This window comes from Python bivittatus, unplaced genomic scaffold (genome assembly GCF_059951505.1).
Source record: "Python bivittatus isolate LINGU-HERP-01145 unplaced genomic scaffold, Pbiv_v1 ctg000120_np1212, whole genome shotgun sequence".
Classification (NCBI taxonomy): domain Eukaryota; kingdom Metazoa; phylum Chordata; class Lepidosauria; order Squamata; family Pythonidae; genus Python; species Python bivittatus.
The window spans coordinates 7,124,072-7,151,536 of record NW_028277037.1 but is presented as its reverse complement, the minus strand read 5'-3'; the positions used below and the strand labels follow the sequence as shown (position 1 = coordinate 7,151,536).

Here is a 27,465-nt window from a genome sequence, read left to right as displayed (position 1 = left end):
CAGACTTAATCTGGAAAATACCCAGAATGCAATCCTTCAGAGGTCTATCAGACCGTGCTAAGCACAAATGAATTCCGAGGCTCTGATTCCCATGGAATTCTTGCCCATTCACAAAATGGCAACCATGATAGGTGTAGCCTCTGTCACCTGCCGGAATTGAAAGTAAATCTTTTGTCCCTAAGATCAACCCTCATCGAATTCTCATTAGCTAGCTAATATAGGAACGTTACAAGAATTCCAGCAACTGAACTATTTTCATTTTAGAAAACACACACAAACATATGTAAATTAGGGTGGGCGGATTTCTGAGTCTTTTTCTCATAGCTTTATGAGAAAGTTTTAAGAGTAAGGAGTCAGATGTCTTCTCAGAGACTGGAGATCTGCAGCTGTGGGTTGTTTAGGTCAAAATAACAGTCAAAATATAGACAAAACTGTTTAGGTAACAGTCACTCAAATCCCTATAGTCTGACAATTAAACTTACAGCCCATAAGAAAATATAAATTTTCCAGGCAGCAAACTGTACCCACCACAATGCTTTCTACCATCTGTATGGGACCTTGGTGGAGTTTATAGGCACTGTTACGAGTAAGCTTGATGTTAGATCTAGTTCTTTCTTTGGCAGCATGTCAACTTCCTGTTTAATATTTTAAAGTTTAGGACTGGTAGTTCTGGGGTGCAAAAATCCAGACAATCACAAGATGGCTAGAAAACTAACTCTTCGCTACCATCTGGTGGTCAGCTGGATCTCTGCAACCCAGGTCTGGTAAGTTCTTTTTTAAATTAAATTAATCTTTTTTTTTTAAAGTTGGAGGCTGGAAGTCAGTCTGGAGGCACCAAGAAAAGTTTCTTTCAGGAACAACATTGCCTAATTCTGCCTGGAACTTTCCTATAGCCTCTTCAAATGGGATGCATAGAAAACAGCAAACCCTGGAGGTACCCTAGCCCAGAAAATCTAAAGTGGGACAAAATCATTTTCACAGGGAAGATGGAACTCATGCAGTACTAGCGAATGATGAAGAACAAAGTACTGAACAAAACACAGAACAAAATGCTGCCTCTGTTTGCAAATAGTCTGGGAGTTATACTTTGCGGGGCACTGCCTACCCCAGCTCCAAGCATTTGAATGGAGGTGGCCAGCAGAAGACTTCACCATCAGACTGATAGCTGTTAGGAAGCAGCAAGTTCATTATTCAGCCACATACGTCCCAACAGTCAACATTCCAGAAGGTGCAGCTGGCAGAGAATGTGGCAGTTGTATCACTAGTACGATGGCAAGCCAGACCTGTCAGTGCAGGATAATGCCAATTTTATTAATTACTGTTAGGCCTTCAGGTCCAATTCAAAGTGCTGATTATCAGTTATAAAGCAATTTATTTATTTCAATTTAAAACATTTATATGGCCTCTCATCTTATGTGCCATAAGCTTGGCAGCAATAAAAATATAAAAAGCCATAAAAACTATACAAAAACTCCCAGCACCTGAAAGGCAAACATTCCTCCAGACTTCAATATTCATCTTCATGGGGCCCCAATCCCAACGCTTGTGGGAAAAACCAGCATTTTAAGGTCTTCTGGAAGGCTAGGAGGACAAGGGCCTGCCAGATCTGAAGGGGAAGAGTGTTCCATACAGCAGGAGTCACCATGGAGAAGGTCCACCTCCTAAGTCCCACCAGATGACAACATTTAAGGGCAAATACCTGCCATATGGCACAGCAGCAGGATATGTCAGATACCTTGCTGGAATTGACTCTGCTTGTCTGGTCTAAATATCTATGGGTCCTGCTAAGAGTCCCCCAATCTCACAAGGCTCAAGGTGTCTGTCACTCTCCACTCTCTCCCAGCTCTTTGCAATATGTTTCCACAGAAGTACAAATATGTGTGGCTCTTTCTTTTCCTGCATTCTGCAAGGCACTTAAAGAACATTTTGTCCTACTTTGTCTGTGGTTCTCATTGATTCCAAGTGATCATTATAGTCAGGCTTATGTACTGGTGTGTCGGAAAGACCTTGAGAAACAGGGTGAATAGATGCTGCCTAGGGAATGGTCAGATAAGAGAGGGCTTAGCTCACAGCTGCATAATGGTGGAGAAAGAGGCTCAGAAGGAACCCTCCCTAACTTCTCAGGCTGTAAAGGAGGCGGTGGGAGATTTGTACTTTTAGACATGCAATATTCTGTTAATGTAGCTTTACAATAAAATAGAATTAGTTTATCTGGTTGTGTTTCCTGTCTGGTCTACCTGGTAAGGCTGACAGCTTATCCATTTTGTACTTATTGCTCTTGTCCCCCTTTTTTATTGTTCTTCCTTGGAAACTTCCCAGGGTCTTCATGGAGAGAATGGTTCACAAATACTGTGAAATTAATACACAAATGGGATAGGCCAGACATAACTTGAGCACTGCAAGAAGAACTAAGATAACATTATATCTGAAACAGACTCTTTTCCTCTCCTTCAACTAATTCACTTATATTAAAAGCACTTTTGGCTCCTTGCAATTGTCTACTAATTTCTTTAATGAAATGCCTACACCCAACTTCAAACTAATACATATGTATGTATCATGTGCAACACATCTACTTGTTCATTTACTTTAAAACATTCTGATTCTGTTCTTAGCCCCAAAAGACTTCCAGTGTATCTTATGTACCAGTGATGAGAAACTGGCTTTTCTCAGGAGTATAATGGAGTAGATGTGATGCACGAGGCAAAAAAGATGGTGAGGGAAAAGGAAAACAAAAACTTAGAGATTAGAAGTTACAGTTTGCATCATAACCAGATGGGATGTTCTCCCGGTCTTCTAATTCACTTACTCACAAAGGGAACAAATTGCTCATCCTATCATCTTTTTGGTTTATGTTGTTACTGTAAGGTGTGATCTAAATTCCTAAGGAAAGAATTACAGAGTAAAACATATGCTGTGTAAAGATTTTTAGAAAGAAAAACTAAACAGCGCTGAAATATACAACTGAGACATTTCCTTTATAATCTTCTTTTTTGCCCCACTATCAAAAGAAAACTGGCTATAAAGTTATGAACATTTGCCACTGTAAGTCAGATACAGATTTGTTCTTTCAATCCTACAGGGAGACAAGGGGAACAACTGAGAAGCATGTATGACAATGTCATTACACAAATGCCAGAATTTTTGTACTTGTATCCAATATTACAGAGACTTCTACATGCTGACCTCACTGTACTTTGTAAAAGATGCTGCTCCTTCCAATGTTTTATAGTAATTATCTTGGCTACTTCTCCACACTCGATACATTAACTGTTTGCATGTTAGTGCAATAATATATTTTAGTATACAGTGGTACCTCGGGATACGAACGCCTCTACTAACGAACTTTTCAGATTACGACCAGCTCCGGCCGCAAAAATTTACCTCGATGTGCGAACTCCGCCTCGGGGTACGGTCATTTTTCCGCCCTGACATGTGGTCCGCAGCCATTTTTCCACCCCTGACACGTGGTCCATGGCCGTTCTCCCACCGCGCCGTGCCGTGCCTGGCCGTTCTCCCACCGTGCGGCACGGCGCGGCGCCCGGCCGTTCTCACGCGGCGCCCGGCCATTCTTCCGCCACGCCACGCCGTGCCCAGCCGTTCTCCTGCCGCGCTGCGCGGCGCCCGGCCATTCTCGCGCCACGCTGCACCCGGCCGTTCTCCCACCGCGCCCGGCCGTTCTCCCGCCGCGCCGCGCCACGCCCAGCCGTTCTCCTGCCCCTGACGTGTGGTCCGTGGACGCCAGAACAGATTAACGGTAATTACATTGAACCTTATGGGAAAATTTGCTTTGGGGTGTGACCAAATTTGCAGGGCGGAACGGATTAACCGGATTTACATTGAACCCTATGGGGAAATTTGCGTCGGGTTACGACCAACTCAGGATATGCCCAGAGTCACGGAACGGATTAAGTTCGTATCCCGAGGTACCACTGTATTTGGGATACAGCCCAAAATGATAGGAGGCACTATCTTAATCAATTTTGACTGAGGAAAAAATCTAATGAGGGTTAGATCTACGTAGTACTTGGCTGGGAGACTAGGAGAAAAGCCCCAGGCCTTAGGTTAGATTGGAATGTTTTTTAAAAAATGAAGATGACAACAGCAAACTATTTCTGTGAAGAAAATAATTAATAAAAATTCATGTCTCTCTATAGTCACCAAGGATGGAGAAATTCAGAGAAACCATTTTTGTTTACCATAATTGAGAGTACTATGAATTTCAGACCAAAATATGGCAACACCAGGACAAGCCCAAACCACGTAAGTTAATATTCCAACTCTATAATTGTATGTCCAACACCAAAAAAATTGAGACAAAAACCAATGCTTATTAAATATTCTCTGAAGGGAGTCAACAAATGCAAACTATTGTTCCTATACTAACCACATGTTTATGTCAACAGAGGCTTTGTTCACAGTTTTTTTTAATTTGCCACTGATTTTTTTTTTTAAAAAAAGGACATTGCTATAAAAATTATTAAACTATTAACATTAATTTATTTGACTTCTATCAATTCCACATAAAATACAATTCTCGCTTAGGAACATCCAAGAAAAGATCCAAATCTTCTAACAGACTTGGAGTTTCAGAGGTTGCAACAATACTAAGATAAAAAAATTCTTAAATGAAGAAGACTTTTGAGTAAATTGCCAAGAAGCATTTTAAGGCAGCTCTTTTCAATTCTTCAAAGGTTTTAAAAATGGCTACAGTAATGGCAATACTATGGGAGGCCCAATTTTACTCTCCCAAAAAATTTTCAAGTTTTATTTTAAATGACGGCTTTCCCATAATATGAACAGAACTGAATCTTTATTGCAATCCATGACCAGTCCATAAAACACTTGGATATATAAAATCCCATAATATGAATTTTTCATGAATCAAAAGATCGTAGCAATTCAATATATTCCATATGTATATTGTGACATCAGTTACAGCTGTGAGTCAGATGTCTAAATCCAAAAATAGCTTAACACCTGCCAAGATTTCATATCGGTTGAATAGTAAGTTTGGAGTTTTAACTCAGATAGAAAGCAGTACTGAAAACAACTTCTGTAGAGAAAATAATATAGACGGGTCTATGTAGTCGCCAAGCTATTCCAAGTCTGCAGACCCTGCAAATTATGGGTTTAGTGCCCAGAGACCACCATTGTTTTCAAATTGTATTTTTTTTTAATGAGACCAGAAGGGAATGCAATATTAGAAGATCACACTAGCAGTATGTATGTTTAATTCAGTGTCAATGAAATGAAAACAAAAGTCATTTTTGTTCTGGTCCCACCTCCTACTGCGTGGAGTACAATGTGCTCAGTAAGGCGATGTACAACTAGCAGCCCAGAAAAAGTTGTGTGCTTCTGCTGTAATTGAAGCAAAAGTGTACACATGAAAAAACAAGAACATGTGAAAAATTAAGTGTCACAGTTGCCTTGGGAAACTGTAATTTAGGTACTAAAAATCTGCATAGTTCTTCATCATGCCCAAGAAAAATATTAAATTGTTTATAAAATGGCATGAATAGAGTGAAAGGAAATGAAAAAGCCTCTTAAAATAGAAATTGATCTTAGAGATTTAATTCATCCTAACCACATTCATCTTCCTTTAGATATTCAAAAGAATCTGAGACAGTCTCTTAATCTGTGACATGATACAGCCATAAACTCAGTTTAACTGTTTGAAAAATCTGTGGCTGCAATGGATGAAGCACTTAGGACACATAACACAGCACGTTCTTTCTTATTCTGGCTTAAACAAACCCACACTTTATAATATGTCCACATCTGATGCAGAAGGGACGGTGCTATTCAAAATTAAAAAGTAACATTTCCATAGATCATAATATTAGAACAATAAAGCACTTCATACCTCTGATGTTCTAACAGCCCACAGAACAGTTAACGGGCACTATAAATTCAAGTTAAATCCCACAAAACAGAAATCATAGTGAATCACTAAGAACTACTATCCAAATCCAGGCTTCCCCCATGCGACATCTAAATCTATAGGTAATACAATATGTATAGACATAGACAGACAGACAGACAGACAGATCTATGTAAGTCCATTATCTCCATCTAATATCAGCGGATTATATGGACCCTTTTCAGTCTGGGTTCGGGCTAAGGTACAGCTCTAAGACAGCATTGGTCATGCGTGCTGATGACCTTTGGAGGGCCTGGGATGGGGGTGGTGCAACTGCCCCGGCTCTCCTGGTTCTCTCAACAGCTTTCAGTACCATCAACCATGGTATCCTTCTGGACCAGCTCCAGGGATTGGGAGTGGAGGCACCATTTTTCAGTGGTTCTCCCCTTTTCTCTGTGGCTGGTTTCAGTTAGTAATAGTGGGGGAAGGTTCAGCCCTAGGCCCCTGCAGTGTGGGGTACTCAGGTCCCTCTCCTCTTTAACATCTACATGGAGCTGGTGGGTGAGGTCATCCAATGGCATGGGGTCTGTTATCATCAGTACATTTCCATCCCTGGCTGGTCAGGTGATGCTGCTGCAGTGCTGACCAAGCTCCTGGAGGCTATGAGGGTCTGTGTAACGATCTGCCCCTCACAACTCCCAACTTCAGTAACTCTCCTTGCAACCAGTAATGGTTCAAAAGAAAGTTCATTTATTGAGAACAAGTGTACAGTTCCAAGGCACTGCTAAGACTGAGCCCGCGCGTGCCAAAAGTTGCTTTTACTGTTTTTTCCTTTCCCCCTGAGCCCCCCTAACCTCCCAGTCTTCTCACAACCGCTTGTTGGTATGACCTTGAGCATTCCTCAGTCCTTAATAACAGCCCATCTGCCGCTAATGGTCATTTCTTCCGTCCATCTTTCCAGAACCTTCCAGCACCCCCCCCCCGTCTCTTAATGGCAGAACCGAAGTAAGCAAGCAAGCTGACAAACAATGTGGTTAATCGATTGCAAGGATTCTGACAGTCTGGATGGGAAGGAACTGACTTTGGTTTAACCCAGGTAAGATGAACCGGCTCTGGGTTTTTGGCCCCCAGGGTCTGGTGATTCGTCATCTTTGACTCTGGACTTGTTCACACCTCCCCAGACTGAGCGGGTGTGCACTTTGTGGGTCCTCCTGGACTCACAACTCCTGCTCAATGAGCAGCTAGCAGTCATGGCTAGCTATGGATATTCTGGTTTAAATGCATGGTTTTAACATCTTATTTCATAGGAAACCATGCACATTACTAGGGCGGTGCATGTGGGGGCTCCCCCAAATCTAGGGTTGCATTGCCTCCCCAATTTCTTAAACCAGCCCTGAGTTAAAGGGTGTAAAAAATAAAATAATAATAAAAAAAGGCTAGAGGAGATCCCCGCAGGTTCCACCTTTAACTAATTCTGGTTCATACTGCTGTCATTTAAATGTATCTGAATTTGAACTCTCAAAATTGCTTGTTTGTTATTAAAAGCCATACAGAATATCAGCCCAGATGCTGCCTGTGCAGGCAAACTGCCCATCCAGGAAAAATACCTACAGCTATTTGGAGAGATGGTTTTGCAATCCTGGGTAAAATGTGTAAAAAGAAAAAAGGACAACAATCAAAGGAGGATATTCTGAGATTCTAAGTGAGCCCAGAAAAAGTGCCAAATTTGTTCATTGTGTGCAGAAATGCTGAATAAGGTGTTTCTAGTGGGATTTCACTGCCATATGGAGTTTCTTTTTGGTCTCCTTGGTGACCAAGACTAGCCAAATGTCTTATGCAAATTTATATAATTAATACGGGTAGCTTCATTCAGCTTTTGTTTGCTCAGAATTTGGGTTTCCTGGATGAGCATTTTTTCCCCCTCAGAGTAGAATTCATGCCTGAGAATAAAATGGAAGGGAAAAAAGTTGGGACTAGAATCCGCAATCAATTTCTCCTGAAGCTGTTGGATTATAATTTCTGGCACCCTTCATTTTTGTTTTGGATAGCTAGGGCTAATACTGGCTGTGATTCAGCGATATTTGGAGCAATATCACCCAAGTAAGGTAAGGAAACAGAGGTTTAAATGAAGCACCATGCAATGTTGGGAATTCCCCAATGAAACTGTTGCTTCCAGCAAGTGCATTACACACCGTAGAGGCATGAAGACAGTGCAGAAAGTCACAACTGGAGATCAGCTGAAGGAAAACAATAACCTAAAGTGCCTTAAAAATATGTTCCATAGTAGAAGATACTTATTGTGTCTTCCGCTGCACCAAAATAGTCTCCAAATTGCTACTAAAGTTACAGACTGTTTTCTTTGAGCATTTGGTCAACCTGTTTGGTCGTTCGGGGGTTAGATGATTACGGTTGATAAAATTGGCCAAGTACCTGGATTAATTATACCGTGTTTATATGCCTTTATCTTTTATGGAAACTGTGAGGTATCAGCGTGAGCAGGAGGCAATTTCAGAATCACAGATGCACAGCAGGATAGATGGGCTAAACCACTGCCTCTGGCTGCAGAAGATGGCAAGGCTGATCTTTCTCCTGAACTTTGGCCAGCAGAAAACCTTGGTAGTTTACTGATTCCCAAATCTAGTTATTTTCTTCTTCCTCTGTTTTCTTTTGTGAGATGCCTTTTAGACTCTAAGTCTGCAGGCAATGTCTTATTGATCTCTTGCAATGCTTTTGGGGAGGCAGGATGGCAAAGCAAAAACGCATTAATGAACTGCTGAAACCAACATGGAGGCACTTAAAACTGGCTTCAAAGTAACCATATGGGAGGGATGTTTTCTGATTTTATAAGGGGAGCAATCTCTTTGCCTTCTTTGTTTATGCAACCTCTTTGCTAAATACAACATTTTAGGCTGACCAGATATGTGCTATTCCTAAAAGCTTCTATTTAGGAATAGCACATATCCTTGTACAATCATACCGTTTTTAATCTTAAATCTTTTGGGGCCAAATCATCCAGTACGGATGCCTTAATCTCCTGGGCTTTGAAACAACTTAGAGGCCATGGTGTTGTTGTTAGTGGGGTGCTGTTGTTGTTTTTTTAATCTGAGAAGGCACACTGAACTTGGAGCACTGTTTGCTCCCTTTTTATTTGCCATTTGAAATTGGCTTGTATCTGCTTGCATTCACAATGGGCTTGAATTATATGCTCAATTTGCTGACACCATGGCAATCTTTGGGCTCTCTACATGGCAGATGGGAAGCAGATAGCCAGGCACATGGGAGAGCTGTATAATTTATATGCTTTTTTGTCTCTTAGTTGTTTCTAAGGCACTTAACGTGTAGGAATGAATGCAATTTTCTGACTACGCAGGATAGGACATATGCCAGTTCCCAGTGTGCATAAATGGAAAATGTAGTGAGGCTTATGTTCATGGGCACCATTGACAGGCTCCATATATTCAGTGGAAAATCTAAACAGAACTTTTGAGAGTAGGCTCATAGGAGAGGACAACCAAGTGTCTCAGCTGCAAGCAGAGAATCCCAAATTTTTGCAACAAATATAGTATTTATTTATTTTATTTATTAGTCACATTTATAGGCCACCCATCTCACACAAAGCGACTCTATTTATATAATGAACAGGTAAGTAAGTGAAATTAAAAACAAACATTAATAGGAAAATGTGTCTTAATAAGCCACATTCGCACAGTAGGTTGTGGTTGTAACAACAGATACAAGCAAGGTGTATATGTATGCATGTACACTCACAAAGATGCACAATATGTAATTTCTGGTTCTGAGACTGGTAAAGATTCAGGCGACTATGTATAAACAACCAGCTGCAAGCTCATTCTTTATCAGTGGAAAAAAAAAGAACTACCAGTTTACAGGAAGGTAATTAGAAAGAAAAATAAAGCAATTTCTACACTAAGATATATCAGGGTATATTGGATGAGAATGGGAAATAGTTCAGTTGTTAGAATTCTTGTAAGCCCACCCTTTTTATCTCAATAAATCTTGCTAAAAATATTCCGAGTATTACGCTTGGAAAAGAATTAATTTTGGTTTCAGGCAGATGCCAAAAGCCTTTTATTCCTATATGCAAACATGCCATATAGCAATTGCAGTGCTAATGGCTCTATGTCAACAGATATGGAACAACACTGAAAAAGATTAGTTTATATCTAACCTGCAAAGGAAGATGCAAGAGAATGCAGAGGCTAAGATAGCGGAGGATAGGAGCCACTCGATTCTCCCCTTAGTGGCATGGCTAGATTAATGTCTCTTTAAATATTTTTTTGGCACCTACATGGATTTGGATTGGACCTCTGGATCTCTGGACTCAGACTTTCTCAGCTTTTGGTTGGCTGGAGCCAGACAACGGGATTGCGTTTGTTACCGGCTGCTCTGGCCACGTCTGCTGCATTGCACTGCGCATGAGCTGAGCGTGTTGGAACTGTTAGGAGCCGGGCGCATTTGGGAGGCTCTGAGGCATAGGAGCAGGCTGGAGCAGGCCAGAGATTGAAGGAGCGGGTCGGAGTGTGCCAGAACAAGTGCTGCCGCATTTGTGGAGCGGACACTGACTGGGTTAGGAGGTTGGGATCGTGAGCCGGCCACACTGGGACATTTGGTTACCGATGGAGCTAGCTGGAGAACGGGTCAGAGGAACAGACTGGAAGATGGGCTGCACCTATGGGCCGGCATGTTTACTGTGCTTTTGGCCTGCGCTGGCCTTAGGAAAGTCTGGAGACCAGAGAAGGGCTGAGGAGGTTGCAATCCACGTTGACTGCTATTTCAGACCTGGCCAGAGGAGTGGGCTGGAGCCCCCGATGGGTTGTGCTTGCTGCATCTCCATCTTTTGCTGCCAGTGTCTCTCACCCTGTGGACTGAGACTGTGTGGGATTTGCCATCTGGAGGAGCCAACCAAGACGCTGGAGCTTTAGGATATCGATGGTGGCTGGGTGGGGGGATAACAGCAGAGTGGCAGTTTCCCTCCGTTAGGTCCAAGAGAGGGAGAAGATGATTACTTGCCCCTCAACTCTGTCTGCTGGCTAGGTGCTCCTGCTTGTATGATTCCCCCCCTCGGGATGAGAGCCTGAGGAGAGGGTTGATTGGGTGGGGTGAATTTCCCTCTAGGGGGAAATAGGCAGGCCACAGTATTATGGGGTGATGGGTGGGGTGAAATATGGTGGGAGATGAGGAGCAGCTGCTCCCAGGGAACATGGGACTGATGTTTTATACCAGTTTTGCATTCCACCTCCTTGGTCTCAGCCCCTGTACCCAGACCTTCAGAGGCCCTGGCTTCTGGCTGCTGCTCTTAACGTTGGTCTGTAATAAGGCCTCCCTCATCTGTGATTTGATTGTGGATGAGAGAGCCGACCTGGCATGTATTACTGAGACCTGTCTAGGCCTGGAAGGGGGAGTGGCCCTTTTGGAGATATGCCCAGCTAGGCTTTGGGTGTGGCACCGGCTGAGAACCCAGGGCAGGGGTGGTCGTGTGATGATTGTCATCTGAGAATTGATTATGGCTTTCAGGGCTGCTTCCAGTTGGGATTGTTGCTGTTGTACCAGCCTCTCTGCTGCATAGAAACCTCTCTGCCTGAGCTCCTTGACTCCATTTCTACGTTGGCAGTGGAGTTCCCCAGACTTATGGTCTTCGGGGACTTCAATCTGCCTTTCCTGGGAGGAGGGTCTGAGGCAGCTCAGGAGTTCACAATCATCTAGACCCCAACACGGGACAGTGGTCACACACTGGATCTGGTATTCCTGTTGGAGCAGTGGCTAGGTGATCTGCAAATGGGGGAGCTTTTGGTGTCCCCTTTGTCAAGGCCAGATCACACTCTGATTACCATGGGATTTTCTGGCACTGCTATCCACTGCAGAGAGGCTGAACCCATTAGATTGGTCTGCCCCTGGCAACTGATGGACTTGGATGGGTTTCAGAGGGAGCTGGGGGTTGTTCCTGCTGGTCTGCTGCATGGTCCACCCAAAGCCTTGGTTGCCGCTTGGAATAAGGGGGTCGCTGAGGCATTGGATCAGATCGTGCCCATGGGACCTCTCCCCTCTAGGGATCCTGTCACTCCCAGTGGAGTGGAGGGAGATGAAGGAGGAGGAGGAGAGTGGAGGGAGATGAAGCGGGGGAAGAGACATCTAGAGCATCATTAGCACTCATCTAAGAATGAACTTGACTGAACATGGGTTAGAGTCACTATTAAGACCTACCTTGTGGCAGTAAGGGTGGAAAAGCGGCAGTACTTTTCCACTCTTATTGCGTCCACAGATTGCTGTCCTGCAGCCCTGTTTCAAGTGACATGAGCCCTAGGAACCTTTTGCAGGGACATATGAGGAATTTGCCCATGTCACACCTCTGCTTCATGGGCTGCATTGATTACCGGTTTGTTTCCAGATCCAATTCAAGGTGCTGGTGTTGACCTTTCCAGCCCTACATGGCATGGGACTGGGTTACTTGAGGGACTGCCTTTTCCTGATTACATTTGCCCATCCCACCAGATCCAGAGAGAGGGCATGTTACAGTTCCGTCGTTGAGGGAGCTACATTTGGCAGGCCCTAGATGGCAGGTCATTTCTATCATGGCATCCACATTGTGGAATATTCTCCTGCCTGAGGTGAGGTTGGTTCCATCATTTCTGATCTTCCGCAGGTCCCTCAAGACCTGGCTGTGCCATCAGGCCAGGGGACCCCAGGTGATTGGTGAACTAGAGAGGTGGCTCCATTATTATTAACATCCCTTCACCTACCATTTCTTTGTCTGAGCTTTGTTGTTGTTTTTTTTAGTTTTTAATGTTTTTAATAATAGTAATAGTAACTATAACTTATTAATTGTTTTAGCTTTGTTATATGCTGCCCAGAGTCACTTGTTGTGAGATGGGTGGCTATATAAATTGGGCAAATATATAAATCAGTAAATAATCGAATCCTTTGCTAATTCTTCATGCAAGCAAAACTTTGCTTATGATCTTACAAAGAAGAATGTAAGAAATGATCTAAAATGAGCCATGGAAAGAGCAGGAGAACACAAGGAGGAGGTTTCCCTTTGCTTCACTGACTACAGCAAAGCCTTTGTTTAGGTCATGCCAGAATATTAGAACAATTTAAGGCTAATAGTTCTGCCAGAGTACCTAATTATTCTTCTGAAGTATCTTTGCGATGAATAAGAAGCTATTGCAAGAACTGACATTGGAGTTCATGGCAAACAACGAGGATGAAAAAAAATGACAAAAAGCACGGCATGATGGGAAGATGTGAGATGTGTACTTGCGTCTGATACTGGGCCGCAAGTATGAAACAATGTGCAGTTTGCATTGTTACATCAGTCTGCTTGTATTCTCGCTGGCCGCCACTTTGTCCCCTGAGGATACCTGCGAGAAATGACTTTGTAGGGAACCCCCCCCCCAACTGGTTTTCAATATGGATGCACAATTGTTCTCATATCTGTTTAATGTACACAATGAATATTTTATAAGAAATGCAAGACTGGAAGTTGGAATTAAAAGTGCAGGTTAAAAGAACAACCATCTGACATATTATAATGGTATGTGGGAATGACCTTGGGAGACAGGACAACGAGGCGCAGCCAAGGGAATAGTCAGATAAGAGACAGCTTTGCCTGCAGCAGGAATGTGGGTGGGGCAGGACGCTCAGAAGATATCCTCCCTAGTTTCTTGGGCTGTGAAGGAGAATGAGGGGAGGGATGTTCTTTCAGACTTGCATGATTCTGTTAATGTAATCTTACAATAAAGTAAAATTAGCTCAACTGGTCATGTTTCCTGTCTGGTCTACCTCATAAGGCTGATACGTACGAAGTGGACATGATTTTGTTACATGAAAGTCTAATCTAGGTAGAGCTATTTATGAAGGTATAATGGAAAGTGAAAAATCTGGGTTAATGCTCAATATGAAGAAAACCAATGTAATCTTAACCTGCATGCCACTACTGTAAATTTATAAGTGATAGTTAAGATGATAGATCGTTTTGTTTTCTTGTGCTCAAAAATAAATAAAGATGGGCAGTGTGCTGGAGTGGTAAAGAGATTGTAAAGGAAAGCAGTGGCAAACTTAAAGATCATGAAGGATCAAAATATTTCTATGACAATAAAGGTCTATCTGATTAAAGCCATGTTTATTTCCCCAATAGTACTGTACAGCTATGGAAACTCAACATTAAGATAAAAACAGTGTAGACTGCTGAAATTATAGCCATCACACAGCATTTGCCCTAGCTAGGTTTGATATGTTCACAGATGGAGATACCAAAAGATTCCAAAAGATTCTCTACCTTAATTTCCTCTGCAGACATGACTCCTACACTACAGAGGATATATACCATGTCTTACTATGATGTTTATACACTTACATGCTGTATTAATTGTACTTCTCGTAAAAGAACTGCCAGGCACTGAATATCTCTTCTTCTGGGAGACCATAGGCCATGGTTACAAATAACATGGCCAAATTTTGCCTAGCAGTATAAGAAGGCAGTAATATTATCCAACATGGTTGAGCCCCTTTAAAACGTTCAGCTTTTAAAATCTACCCACAGATCAATCCTTGTTACCTTTTAAATCCTTTGCTATTGTTGTATTTCTGAATTATGATGTATTTTATGTCCATGGCTATAATAACATCTTATTTACCTTTGAATTATGGATTTGAAGACAGCTTCTAAGAGTAGAATGACTGACTTCTCCCTCTGAGGATATGATCAGCAAAAGAGGCTAATATTCTTTGGGCACACAGCATAAGTAAATGATGAGCTAAAAATAGTCAGCTTGGCAGTGGATGGATAAGATTGCTCGACTATTACAATGCGCTCAACATGGGGCTTGCCTCAGGCCTCTTAGAAGGTTCAGCTGATCCAGAACATAGTGGTGCAAAGCAGTGATAGGCTTGCCTCAGCATGCCCATGTAACACTCTTGTTGCTTGAGCTGCTTCTGGTGTGATTCAAGATGCTGGTTATCATATATAAAGCTATACATAGCAAAAGGCCCGGTTATTTGAGGGACCACCTATGTCCCGTGGCCTCTGCCCAGCCAGTATGAACTGACAGACTGTGTTTACACAAGGTCCCCTTGATTAAACAGTGTCATCCATTGGGACCCAGGAAGCATGCCTTCTCTGTAGTGTTTGGAGTTAAGTAGCATCAAAAATTGAACAAACAAATGAACAAATGAACAAATGAATAAATAAATATAGTCCCTAGAAGATGAATTCAACTTGAAGGCACCTTACCATATAAACATATACGATGACATATGTAGTACATATAGAAGCACCTAACCATAGCATATATGTTGATTGTTAGTTCCAGCTGCTGGGAAATCCATACTCCATAGAGCCTAATACAAGCACTGCCAGCCCCACCAGGCCAGCACAGATGTGTAATCCTTCTGCCCTCAATCAGCTACAGTTTGACCAGAATGAGAGAACAGGTTTTGGAATCGTTCAACAGAGTTAGTACTCTGAGACTACTTAATTCCCAGGGCTATGATGCTTCTGATCTGTAGTGTTAACATTTTGACTTGAGCTAGAAATGCAATCAAAGGAAAAGTGATAGTTCATTCAGTCAGCACCTTCACACAATCCTTGCCATTGACAATGTGGAGCCCTGCACATGATTGTATGAGAAAGTAGAGTGTCTGAATTTGATGTAGCAAAATACTATTTTCAAAGTGCACTATTTTATCCAAGGGCAAAAATAATATTCATTTTAACTTTTATTGATTTTATTGTAATTTATTTGATTGTCATGAGCCACCCAGAGTTGTTGAGAGTCAAGCGGCATACAAGTTTAATAAATTATTATTATCCTGCCCTGGGAGCACATATGCTGATCATGTAACTGTTGGGTGGAATGTATTTGCATTACTGGCACAGACACATATTGGCTGTTTTCAAATATTATTATGTTTTACAATAATCTCACATACTATTGTGGAGATTTAGCAGTTCATTTTCAGGTACAGGTAGTCCTCGCTATCTGACCACAATAGGGATTGGAATTTAGATTGCTAAGCAATTTGGTCATTAAGCGAATCAGAGCTGATTTTACCACCTTTTTTATGATGGTTGTTAAACAAATCACTGCAGTCGTTAAGCGAATCTAGCTTCCCCATTGGACATTTTTGCCAGAATTCACTTAACAACCACATGATTCACTTAATGACCACATGGTTTGCTTAACTACTGTGGTGATTTGCTTAATGACCATTGTAAAAAATGTCACAAATTGCAATCACATGACCGTGGGGGTCATATAGCACTTTTACCAAGGTTGTCGTAACTCCAGACAGTAACTCCAAACAAACAGTTGTTAAGTGAGGACTACCTGTATTGGAGAACCTCATCTGAGGACAAACAGATCTTTCTTTGAAGATTTCATTGTATGAACCTAAAGTAAAGCTAAAACATAGTTTGAATTCTGTATTGTTTCTGAGTGCAAGAGAAAATAAGATATTAATGTAAAAAAAAGGCTTTAGGAAATAATACATCTTATTTTTTAATTAATTCATAGCAAGGACTCAAAAGAAATCTCCTAAGCACACAATGCTCTGTTGTTTCGCTGCATGCATACCAAAAGTGAATACATGTTCTGAAACAAAAACAGCTTGTTACTGACAAATATATGCAAAGCTTATCACATCTTAATATAGCCAGAGAGGTCCTACAGAATTGAACAGCTAATCTTTATTAAACATCAGATAAATTCTTAATATGACCTTGCATATACCTTGCCACCAGCAAATCTTGCCAAAATTTAATGAATTTCTTTGTTCAGCATGCCATACAGAAATAATACTGCTATAAGGAATAAAAGAGACAAAGAATTTCCACCTACTTCTAACAAAGGGACAACAATTCCAAGGGCCTTCATTAATTTATTGCCCTCTTCTAAACTTCCAGATGGCACAAACGTTAAATGTTCTTTATAAAGAAACTGATATGTGTGACAAGGCAGAAAGCCCTGAGTTTTGTTTTTTAAATATTTGTTCAGAGCAGCACCATAAACATTTGGAAATCATTTTCTGGCAAGGCTTACACTGAATAAGAGAAGGGCTACAGTACATTTCACGATTTACAGATGCACCCAGTTGTTAATCCTCCCCAGACTATCCCTAGATATTTCTTTAATATCTTATACGGTCCATCTATTTACTTTGGCCTGAATTGGGGTGCTAGTTATTAGGGCAACAACCAGTAGATATATAAGCTTCCCATATGATAGTTAAACTTGCTTCTGTTCAGACTTGGAGGCAGAATCTGTCTCACACGTGCTATTAAAATGTTCATTGTACACCCAATGGTGATCAGGTTTAATACTTTCAACTGTTAACAACTCTAATTGCCATTGTGACCAGGGAGTCATTATCCTTCTCCTGGGTGGCCACTCTTCAGAAACCTCTAAGAAGGTTGTAAAATTCTTATGAATAGCTATAATTGTTACAGGTAGTCCTTAACTCATGACCATTCCTTTAGCGTCCATTTAAAGTTGCGACAGCGCTGAGAAAAGTGACTTATGACCTGTCCTTGCACTTACAACTGTCGCAGCATCTCTGCAGTCACATGATCAAAATTCAGGCACTTGGCAACCATCATGTATTTATAATGATTGCAGTGTCCTGGGGTCATGTGATCGCTATTTGCAACCTTCCCAGATGGCTTCTGACAAGCAAAATCAATGGGGAACCACGTGATTCACTTTACGACCACACATTTTGCTTAACATGATCACATGCTTCACTTAAGAACCATGGTGATTCGCTTAATGATCACCACAAAACATATTGTAAAGTTGGGTGTGGTCACACAATGCCTCATTTAATGACCCCACCACTTAACACTGAATTTTCTGGTCCCTATTGTGGTCATAAGTTGAGTACTACCTGAACAAGCCATCTGGTTCTTCCCTCATGTTATTAACTGTTACCTGCTAATTATTTTAGGATTCTTTCACAATTTTTAAAATTCCCTTTTATAGTTATTGCATTATATTGCTGGCCTTTTGAGTGTGTTTGGTCTTGGATCATAAACAAAATTTGATTGATTGATTTATAGGAGTACCAACATGTTTCATATAAATATTGCCTTCATGACATCTTGTTCCAAAGATCATCTCAGCATCCTCAAATAGGGTCACCATACATAGAAACTCCATCTTAGAGACCAATGCAGTGAAAGAATACAGGCAGGCACTAGACAAGTTGATTGTGGTAAGTCTAATAATTCTTACAAATTTAAGAACATAAAAATGAATAGTAATGACTCAGTGGTAAAGCACATGCAAAAGACTGATACTCAGCTTCTACAAGATAGGGCTGGGAAATAATTCTGCTTGAAATCTGGGAAAGATGCACCATGCTGTGTTCAAAGGGCAATGGTCTGCTTTGGTACAGTATAAGCCAACTGTTTTACAATTTACAAAATGCGTTAGAAGAGGAAATAAATCCAGAGATGTTTTTCTGTTTCTGAAAGTGGAAAAATGAGGATGTACACAGAATCTGTATATTAGATATGCATAGAACTGTTTCAATAGTGCCTGTGGCAGTTTTTGCAGACTGATGCTAATAGTGTTTTCCTTTCCATTCATAGTTCTTGGATCCAATGCCAAGACTTGCAAACCAGCAATGTTAATTGAGCCATCTTTGTCTAGTTGGCAAACTCTCAATTCCATCTACAATGCATCTACTTTCAAGAACTGCCCTGACTGAGGATTAAACCAGTCGACAAAGAGGTTCATTTTTAATCCTGCTCTTAACTCATAAGACATCTTTCTTCCATTATCTTTGCCAAGAGTGCCTTTCAATTTGTTAATAATAATATTCACAGGATTCAAGGTCCTCCATATAATAGTAGTAGTGTGAATTCCTGGAGATAGCTTCTTGGCAAATTAAAGGCATTTCAACTTTTAAGAGCAACAAAGAGGTCAGCAGTTCAATTGCTTAAGGGATTCTTTGGTGTTTATCAAATGAAAGATGAAAAGGAAGGAAGTTATACTTGAATGTTTACCAAATTGCAAATTGTCATCTCGAAAGGAAATCTGTTTTGATTCTGAAAGCTTACAGCTAGGATAGTCTTCATGACCTTTTCATAACATTTCTGTCTTGCAGGTCATTTTATAGTAATATGCTTTAAAAGCTGTGAAAACATCTTAATACTACAGATTGCTAAAGCAGTCTTTCTTAAACTTTTCAAGACTACAGCAGTACCATTTCTTAAAAAATGAGGAACTCCAGGACTTTCTTAAAAACCAGGTGAGGGAAATTAAAAGGAAATTTGAAATACAATATGTTTCAATTTCATGCTTGATTTCTCCTTATGATTAATGCATCAATTATAAATCTTAATGGGATATATGACTTTGTATATGATGGCATATTTCATCAATGTCTAGAGTGAGAATTGCTGAAGTTTTAGGGCTGGTGTAACCTTCATCTTACACATATGGACTTGGTTGTAGTGAGTGATGAAAATCCAAGGAAGTTGAAGGAGAAGTAATCAAAACTTCAATGGAATTTGCCTAACTCATTACATTTTTAGACTGTCCACAACTCATTTTCTTTATTGTAGTTAGATCTTTGAGTGGGGTGGGGTATGAGGGTTGAATGCTATCTATGATTATTTTGATAGGATGTGTTATGCAATGTATCATTTGTGCTAGATAGCAAAATAAGATCAACATCCAACCTTAAAGTGGACTGAAATACACAAATCGCTGATGCTTTATTTACTTAAAAGCAAATAAGTGGAACTTGCTTTAGTGTGAAGAGGTAGGCTAAGAATTTTAATAGGAAATATCTTGTTTCTCTGTTGGAGAAGACTCCTGAGAATACTGTGGACAACCAAGGAAACAAACAAATGGATCATCAAACAAATCAACCCAGAGTCCTCACTTGAGGCACAAATGACCAGGCTCAAATTGTCCTACTTCAAACATATTACGCGAAGACCTAGCTCTCTAGAGAAGGCTCTAATACTGGGAAAGGCGGAAGGAAAGAGAAGAAGAGGATGACCAGCCACAAGGTGGATGGACTTAGTTACAGTGGTGATGGGTGACTGAGACTAGGTTAGGAACAGATCATCATGGAGAAAATCTATCTATGCAGTCACTAGGAGTTGAAAATGACTTGATGGCGTATAATCAGTCACCTTATTTCTTAATTTTCTTCCTTACTACAAAATCTGAATTTCACCCTCAAAGAGTTTTGTGCCATCTCTACTTCCTGGAATGAAACAAAGGACTTGCTTCATTATGCTGTGAGATGCATGTCATACAATATGCTGGGAAGACATACATTGTTCTATTTGTGGTGCTAAATAAGCTTATTATCATTTGATGATGCTACAAATTGTCTGTTTTCATTAAATTGCTTCCTATGTTTAAATGAACGATGGGTCATTCAGAACTCCGTTTTTTGGATTGGCACAACTGATTAAAAAAATAAACTAACCCCAAGGGCTAATTAGCTCATAGTGCAGAACACTTACTAAGGGGATCTGTTTGACCTCAGGTGCTTGTTGGATACTTGAAAGTGGCTTCAAAATGTTAAATATAAACACAAGTTTAATGAACATATACAGGCTTAAGTCTCCTAAAGTTTTGTATAGTGACAAACCTTTACCTAATATGCTTCCTCTCATTTCAGAAATTACCTTTTTTTTCTTTATATAATTAATAAAACAGAATAGAAAAAAAAGAGAAAAAAATAACAAAAAGAAAAAGAGAGGAAAAGAGAGGAAAAATAATCTCAATGCATTCAGAACAAGATGAATGTTGTATAGGAGCTTCTCATGCATATGTGTGTGTGTGTGCACGTGTATGTGTATGTACATGTATGTGTGTATGCATTGTGTGTATGTATGTATGTGTGTGTGTATATATATGAAATTTTTACTTAACAGTTTCAATAAGAATATTACTTTGCTTTACAATCTGATGTCAAGCTTAGTGATAACTACTGAAAAGAAAATTATATATTGTTATTATATATAATCCTGCAATTATGACAATATTCTGTTATGCCTGTTTAACTCCTTTGACATTAAAGCCTATTTTTATCCCAAAGAGCTTAATTTCTGCAAGTGAATGAGAACTTTATTTTGAATTGAAAATGCAATATATCTTTGTACCTGCGCATGTTTTGATGTTAACATTATATTTATCCAATAGGAAAGCAAGTCCTGTCTTCTCAATAATTACCTGTAATTGGGAGGGGGAAGGGTGAACCTGAAGATGCAAAATGCTCGTGAAAATAAATGGATGGGTAGCTTGCAAATGGCTTCACTGTTGGAAAGCATGGATGCCTTTAAAATTAGTCATAGCTTAGAAGTGGTAAATTCAACTCTGCAATACTTAAATTGGGCTTGTCTCCTCTCCTCTCTGTTTAGTTACGACTTTTCCCTTTATTCTATCTCTATCCTCTCTTGAAATGTTCCAAAGGTGTCCCAATTATGCAACAGGCCCATTTTATTCTGGATACCACAAAACACTTCTGCTTTGGAGGATTTACTATTAGAACAAGAACAGACAAACATACAAGTGAACAGCCCCTGGAATGACCTGGGATGGAGACAAGGCAAGGAAGAAGTTCAACATGGTACAGAAGAGGTAGAAGAACGCTATGGTCCTTTCTGGAATGTTTGGTTCCAAACTAGTGAATTTGGCACATCCCTAGGTGGTATATGCAAATGGACATCAATTTATTTATTTATTTAAATTTAGAGAGCTTCCTTCAGTTCAGTTAACTCTGGGCAGCTGAGGATAAAAACAAACAATAATCTAAGTCATCTAATAACACACCCACCCCCTGCTCCCCAAATTCCCAAATAATACAAGACAACCCAAGGAAGCCATTCTTCACGCCAGGGCCTGGGAAAAGAGCCAGGTCATCAAGGCTCAAATAGGGGACAGTAGGGGTGGGGTGAGGGGCAATGTAAACCTCTAGAGCAGTGTTGTCCAAACTTGGCCACTTGGCCACTTTAAGATGAGTGGACTTCAACTCCCAGAATTCCCCAGCCAGGCTGGCTGGGGAATTCTGGGAGTTGAAGTCCACTCATCTTAAAGTGGCCAAGTTTGGACAACACTGCTCTAGAGGACTGCCATTCCAGAGGGCAGATGCAATGATAGAGAAGGCACACTTCCGGGGACATTATTTCAAAGATAGGACCTGGAGTACACCCCCACTCTGCTGAATCTTGCATGGTGGGCAGAAACTACGGAAAACGTTTACAATTTCATATCCAATTAATTCAATTAGTTAAATTTTCTCCAGCAGAGTCTCTTAGTTCTTCTTCAGCCTCCTCCCAAATTCATAGGTAATTATTGGGAAGATGGAATTTGCTTTCTTACTGGGTAAATATGATATTAGCATCAAAAGCATGCACAGGTACACACACACACCTCCCAACACATCATAAGCCACACTTACCCATTTCTTGGCAAGGGTGAGAGAAAGAATCTCCAGGTTAATATTAACTGGAGCTAGCAACTCTAAGTTGGCAAGACACGAAAATGGACATTGCACAGGGTTAAAAAAAATTATGCTTCCCCCCCCCTTTCTACTTTCCTTTCATGCAGTTGACCTTAAATACAGGGATGTGCATTCCAACGTGGCACTTAGTCAATTTGCTATGAAGCCATATTATCTGTAAGATGTGAGATCTTCTTAACATTGTACAGTAGTTAGAAGCAACTGTTGCATTTTTTTTTAAAGTCCAAAGTAAATGGAGTATTTCACATGGAGAGCCCTGACCGATTGGAAGATTAGTCCATAACATTTGTTATGTAGGATTTCTAAATCACTAAGCTTTCAACTTCTGCTAGGAACAGTTTCTCAGTATGACAGAGTACAAGCTTATATCCCTGTACTTAATGGGATCTGGTCAGCAAGAAATCTGCTGAGGGAGGCTGCTATGTCCAAGAAACTCAAATTTAAATGTGAAGGAAAATTAAGTGAATGAGTGCATGAATTTTTTTTTATAGATGTGAGCATCAGAAAAAGAGGAAGAATTCACAAAATGCCGGTGATATCATATTCACACTCTGAGTTTAACCCTGGGTGCTAAAACAGATAAGGCCAACTATATCTGAGCAGCTGATTAGAATAGTTACAGGGTACAAAATGTAGCCTGAGGACACCAATGTGGCCAAAGATTCCTCTTTGGTGTGCACCAAGTTCCTGCCCCATCTGAACTGTTGCACTGGGGGTAGGGGCACATATATACATAATTTTTTAAAAAATGGGTCTCATAACATTTCTGAGGAACCACGGATAGCTACACTCAATACTTTGTTCAAAAGTGTGTCTGTTTCCCTGTAAAATGGTCAAAGGCAAAGAGGAAAAATAGGGAGAGTCCTATGTAAGCATTCTGGTAAATTAATACGTTGTAATTGGCTATGGCAACTGTTCTGTGAATATCCCCTTACTGCCATTTTTTAAGATGATGCAAAATATGTTCTCAGAGTTCCAAATATGTCCATCAGCCCACCCCACCCTCCAAAGTGGAGGATCTCTTGAATAGCTCTTTCTACAGTCAATATACACTGACCCTGTTTGCCCAAGATACTCTGTCTCTGCAGAAGGCCAGAGAACAAATGGGTGTGCCACAATAATAATACAGAGGTGTCTATTGTTCCTCCTGCCCCAAAGTGAAAGGTGCTCAGCCTGTTATATGGCACAGGTGAGGGAAAGAGACATGAGATCTGTACCTTACTTCATCTATAAATATGGCTTGCATTTAACACCTGGCAGTTGCTGGATTTCTTTAATGAATGCTCTAGTTCTTCCAATAAACACCGATGATCAAAGGCTTCAAGTCCCAGTACTGGTTGGAAGAAATGGAATTTCTTTAAGTACAATGACATCTGCATTATTAATCTTCAATCTAGTATTAAAATGTTGCTGCAAAATCTGACATTACCCCCATCACAGCTCCTGACTGGTGGACTGGAAGCACACAGTCGCTCTAACAGGATCGTAAACGGTCATTTGTGGAATATAATATGTGTACCCCTGCCACAGTCCTGCCTCGCACCACAAAAGTATGTCACTGTATCACAGAGTACTTTCCCATTGGCAAGGCAGCCAATTAGTACAATGGATTCTCTCTCTCTATATATAACATTTCAGCTAGTTTCAGCCACACTTTCTCTCCAGCTCTTTTTGTTTGAGGATTATGTTTGCAAAACCTGGTAACTCACTGAATTTATTGGGTCCCTCCATATGACTGACTGGATGAAGTTAGTTAATTTCTGTGCATGACTAGGTCTGTTATGGGGTAAATTTAACTCCCTGCGGATTAACTGACTGGACATATAACCCTATTTTGGTATTCCTACAACATTCTAAACACTCCTTCCTTTTAACCACATTCTCTCCCATTAGGGAAACCCTTTATAGAGTTTTTGCTGAAAATGGATAAAAATGAATGGCTGATTTTGGGATTTATGGATTAAATAGGTTTGTTTATGGGAAAAAGGGAACTAGGATATGCAACATGGGAGGGGGGAGATGGTAATTATTATGCTTGTAACTGCTGCAAAGAAGATCAGATGCTGCTTCTTTAGATACCTTTCTTCTTCCTTTTTTGTTATTCACTTTTTCTTTTACCCTTTTATAATTGTTTTAAATTTCTTCAGTTTCCGTAGTTTTTAAAATCTTTGTAAAATGATCTTTTCATAAACGTTATTAAGAAAAATAAACACTCCTCCCCATTTAAGTGTGCTGCAAAAACAGAGTCTTGTTATGACTCAAGAAACCATTTTAAATTGCATAGTCCTGGTTCCATATTATGCTTATTCTGACTCACCCAGCCAGTTATGATTCAAGTGTGTATTCTAGTTATTGCTCAGTGTGACCAGAAAGCGAAAGTCAAATCACATTTTGGACAGTCGCTCTAGTTCTCTCTGTGTGAGGTTCAGCGGGGCTCCTCCAATTTCCAGCTTTAGCAAGGACAGCCAGCGACCACGGTTGCCTTTAGCTCAAGCAGCGGAACTTAAATTGATCGCTTTTACGTAAAGATTTCTACGACTGGGCTGTAGCTCAGGTGTTTTTAGAGAGATAAAGATAGCAGAATTTCTTTAAGTAAAATGGTTTCCCACATTTCCTTTCAAAAAAATATAATTGGGGAATCAGCAAGGAGCATCACCGATGACCTCAATGCCATTTATCTGCAAGCAGTTTATCTGAAGCGTGGCCACAACTAAATGGGTGAGATATCATTTGGCTAACTTTCTTTTGGATCAATTTGATCGTCAGCAATCAGATGGAGTTCAGTGGTTCAGAAAAACACCTGTTTTCCACCCCAGCTCTTTTTCAAATGTTATTCATAGCCTGCAAAAAGTGAGAAATAATTCTCCCTGTAAATATCAAAAACACCATAAGCAAAACAGTCAAAAGCACTTTGTTAACTGTTCGTTTTGGCCCGATGGGGCATGTTTATTTAGAATTAATCCCACGGACAAAGATCCTTCCAGTAGGATTTCCGGAACTGGACTGTGAAAATCTGAATGACCACTAGATGACAGCATAGAGATACTGAAAACTCACTGTTCCATGTTCAACATCTTCTTAGCTAGCATAGCTTCTGTTCATGATGCCAGAGAGCAATGGGAGTTGTAGACCGTCCACTCCTACGGGTTATCAGGTTAAGGAATATTTTTATAAAATCCCCAATGGGCTATAAAATGGCAAGTGTCATGAATGACCTCATGACAGCCCTTTGATAGATAAGAGAGGATCCCAGTATGTTGGCTTACACTGTCCATTACTGGTCCCAGCCTTAAACAAAGCTAAACCTAACATCTGTATGTAAGTTTAGGTTATTTGTTTTTTGTTTTTTGTTTAATTTAAATGATGTATAAGGCTGCCCCACTCAGAATTTATGACTCTGAGTGGTGTACAAGTATACACCAATATAAAAATCACAACTATACATCCAAAGCCAAGTTTGGAAATAGCACCCATTTCCTTTCCTAACAGAAAGGGCTCATGTACCATCCTGACCCAGTGCATGGGGAAAGAAACAGTCTCCATGACTCTATGAAAGGTGAGTAGGGTTGGGGCCCCCTGTATCTTGAGGAGCTCATTCCAAAAGGGTAGGCACAGCAACAGAGAAGACACATATCCCAGGTCTTGTTAGATGACATTGTCTCAGAGATGGGAGCTGAAGTATGTGTTTGGTATGGGCAGTAATAACCAGAGACAGATGATCCTGTAAATAGCCCAGTCTTGTGTCATGTAGGGCTTTATTATGATAATCAGCAACTTGAATTGCACCCGTAAATCTACTAGAAGCCAGTGCAGCTCGCGGAATAGTAGTGGTACATAGGCATACTGAGACCCACCTTTTACTACCTGCCCTGTTGCCTTCAGGACCAGCTGTGGCTTCCAGATAGTCGTCAAGGGCACCCCCATGAAGAGCACATTGTAGAATTCCAACTGGGAGGTGACGAAGGTGTGAATGGCTTTATATTTGTAGTGCACATTTAAGATGAGAATATGATGTACTCCTGAGTAGGCAAAGTAGGCATAATAGTAAGCCATTCTCTTTAATTAAGAACATACTCTTTGTTAATTTTAAGAAATGTACCAAGGGATGTTCTTGTGCACTTTGTCAGGAAGAGGACCAGAGAGCAGGTCTTGCAGCAACATTTTAATACTAGATTGAAGATTAATAATGCAGATGTAATTGCACTTAAAGAAATTCCGATCAGAATATTGCATAAAAGAAAAGAGTTTTTTTTTTTAACTGACTAGCTTAAGCAACAAAAGATACAATTCCATTGGGATAAATTGGAATGTGTGATTTTTACTTTTAAACAGCAGAGGTTTTGACTTAACTCAGTTTTAAAGGCCAGAGATTTCCTAGAAAAATTCAAAGAAGAAATGAAAGAAATGCAAATAGAAGTGACAGAAGGAGCCATCCAACAGACATAACAAGAAACTGAAGAAGAGGCTACTACGTTAGTTGCTACAGGTATTGACTTTTCTAAATCTTTGGCATAAATATGGATTTTAAATGCCCAACATGGAATATAAATGGAGCGAATGCTCTGCAAAAAAGAACATTATTTCACTATCTGAAAAAATCGAAACAAGATGTTTGTTTACAAGAAACACATATTAGAAAGGACAAAACATATCTGATATATAAAAATGTAGGTGAAGAGTTTATTTCAGCAGGAACCAAAAACAGAAATGGAGTTGTTTTGTATATAAATCCACACCTACAGTCAGAGCTGTTATTGGCTGATGACTATGGCAGACACGTGTGGGTGGAAGTTAATTTAAATGTAGCTGAGACTTTGATATTAGGAATTAATGCCCCATATGAAAATAAAGCAACATTTTATAAAGGACATATGGATAAATTACTGGATTTATCGTATGAAAATTGGTGCCTAATGGGAGACTGGAATGGAGTGGACTGTCCTGAAAAAGATAGAACCTCTGAGAAAGATATTAAGAGAACACAGATTTCCGGGGAAGAAATGGTGAACTGAAGACAGTTCTGATAAAAGTGGAGCTGATGACCACAGCGAAATGAAGAGTTGGTGAGTAGATTGCTTCTCTGTAATACCGCACTG

The 27,465-nt window shown here is 40.4% G+C and overlaps 1 protein-coding gene across 12 annotated transcripts in view; it reads right to left on the bottom strand.

Annotated features, from left to right (window-relative positions):
- The window catches only part of MAGI2 (membrane associated guanylate kinase, WW and PDZ domain containing 2), a 659,127-nt gene that overhangs the window by 276,063 nt on the left and 355,599 nt on the right, over positions 1-27,465 (bottom strand). The gene's annotated exons all lie outside the window — the stretch shown is intronic.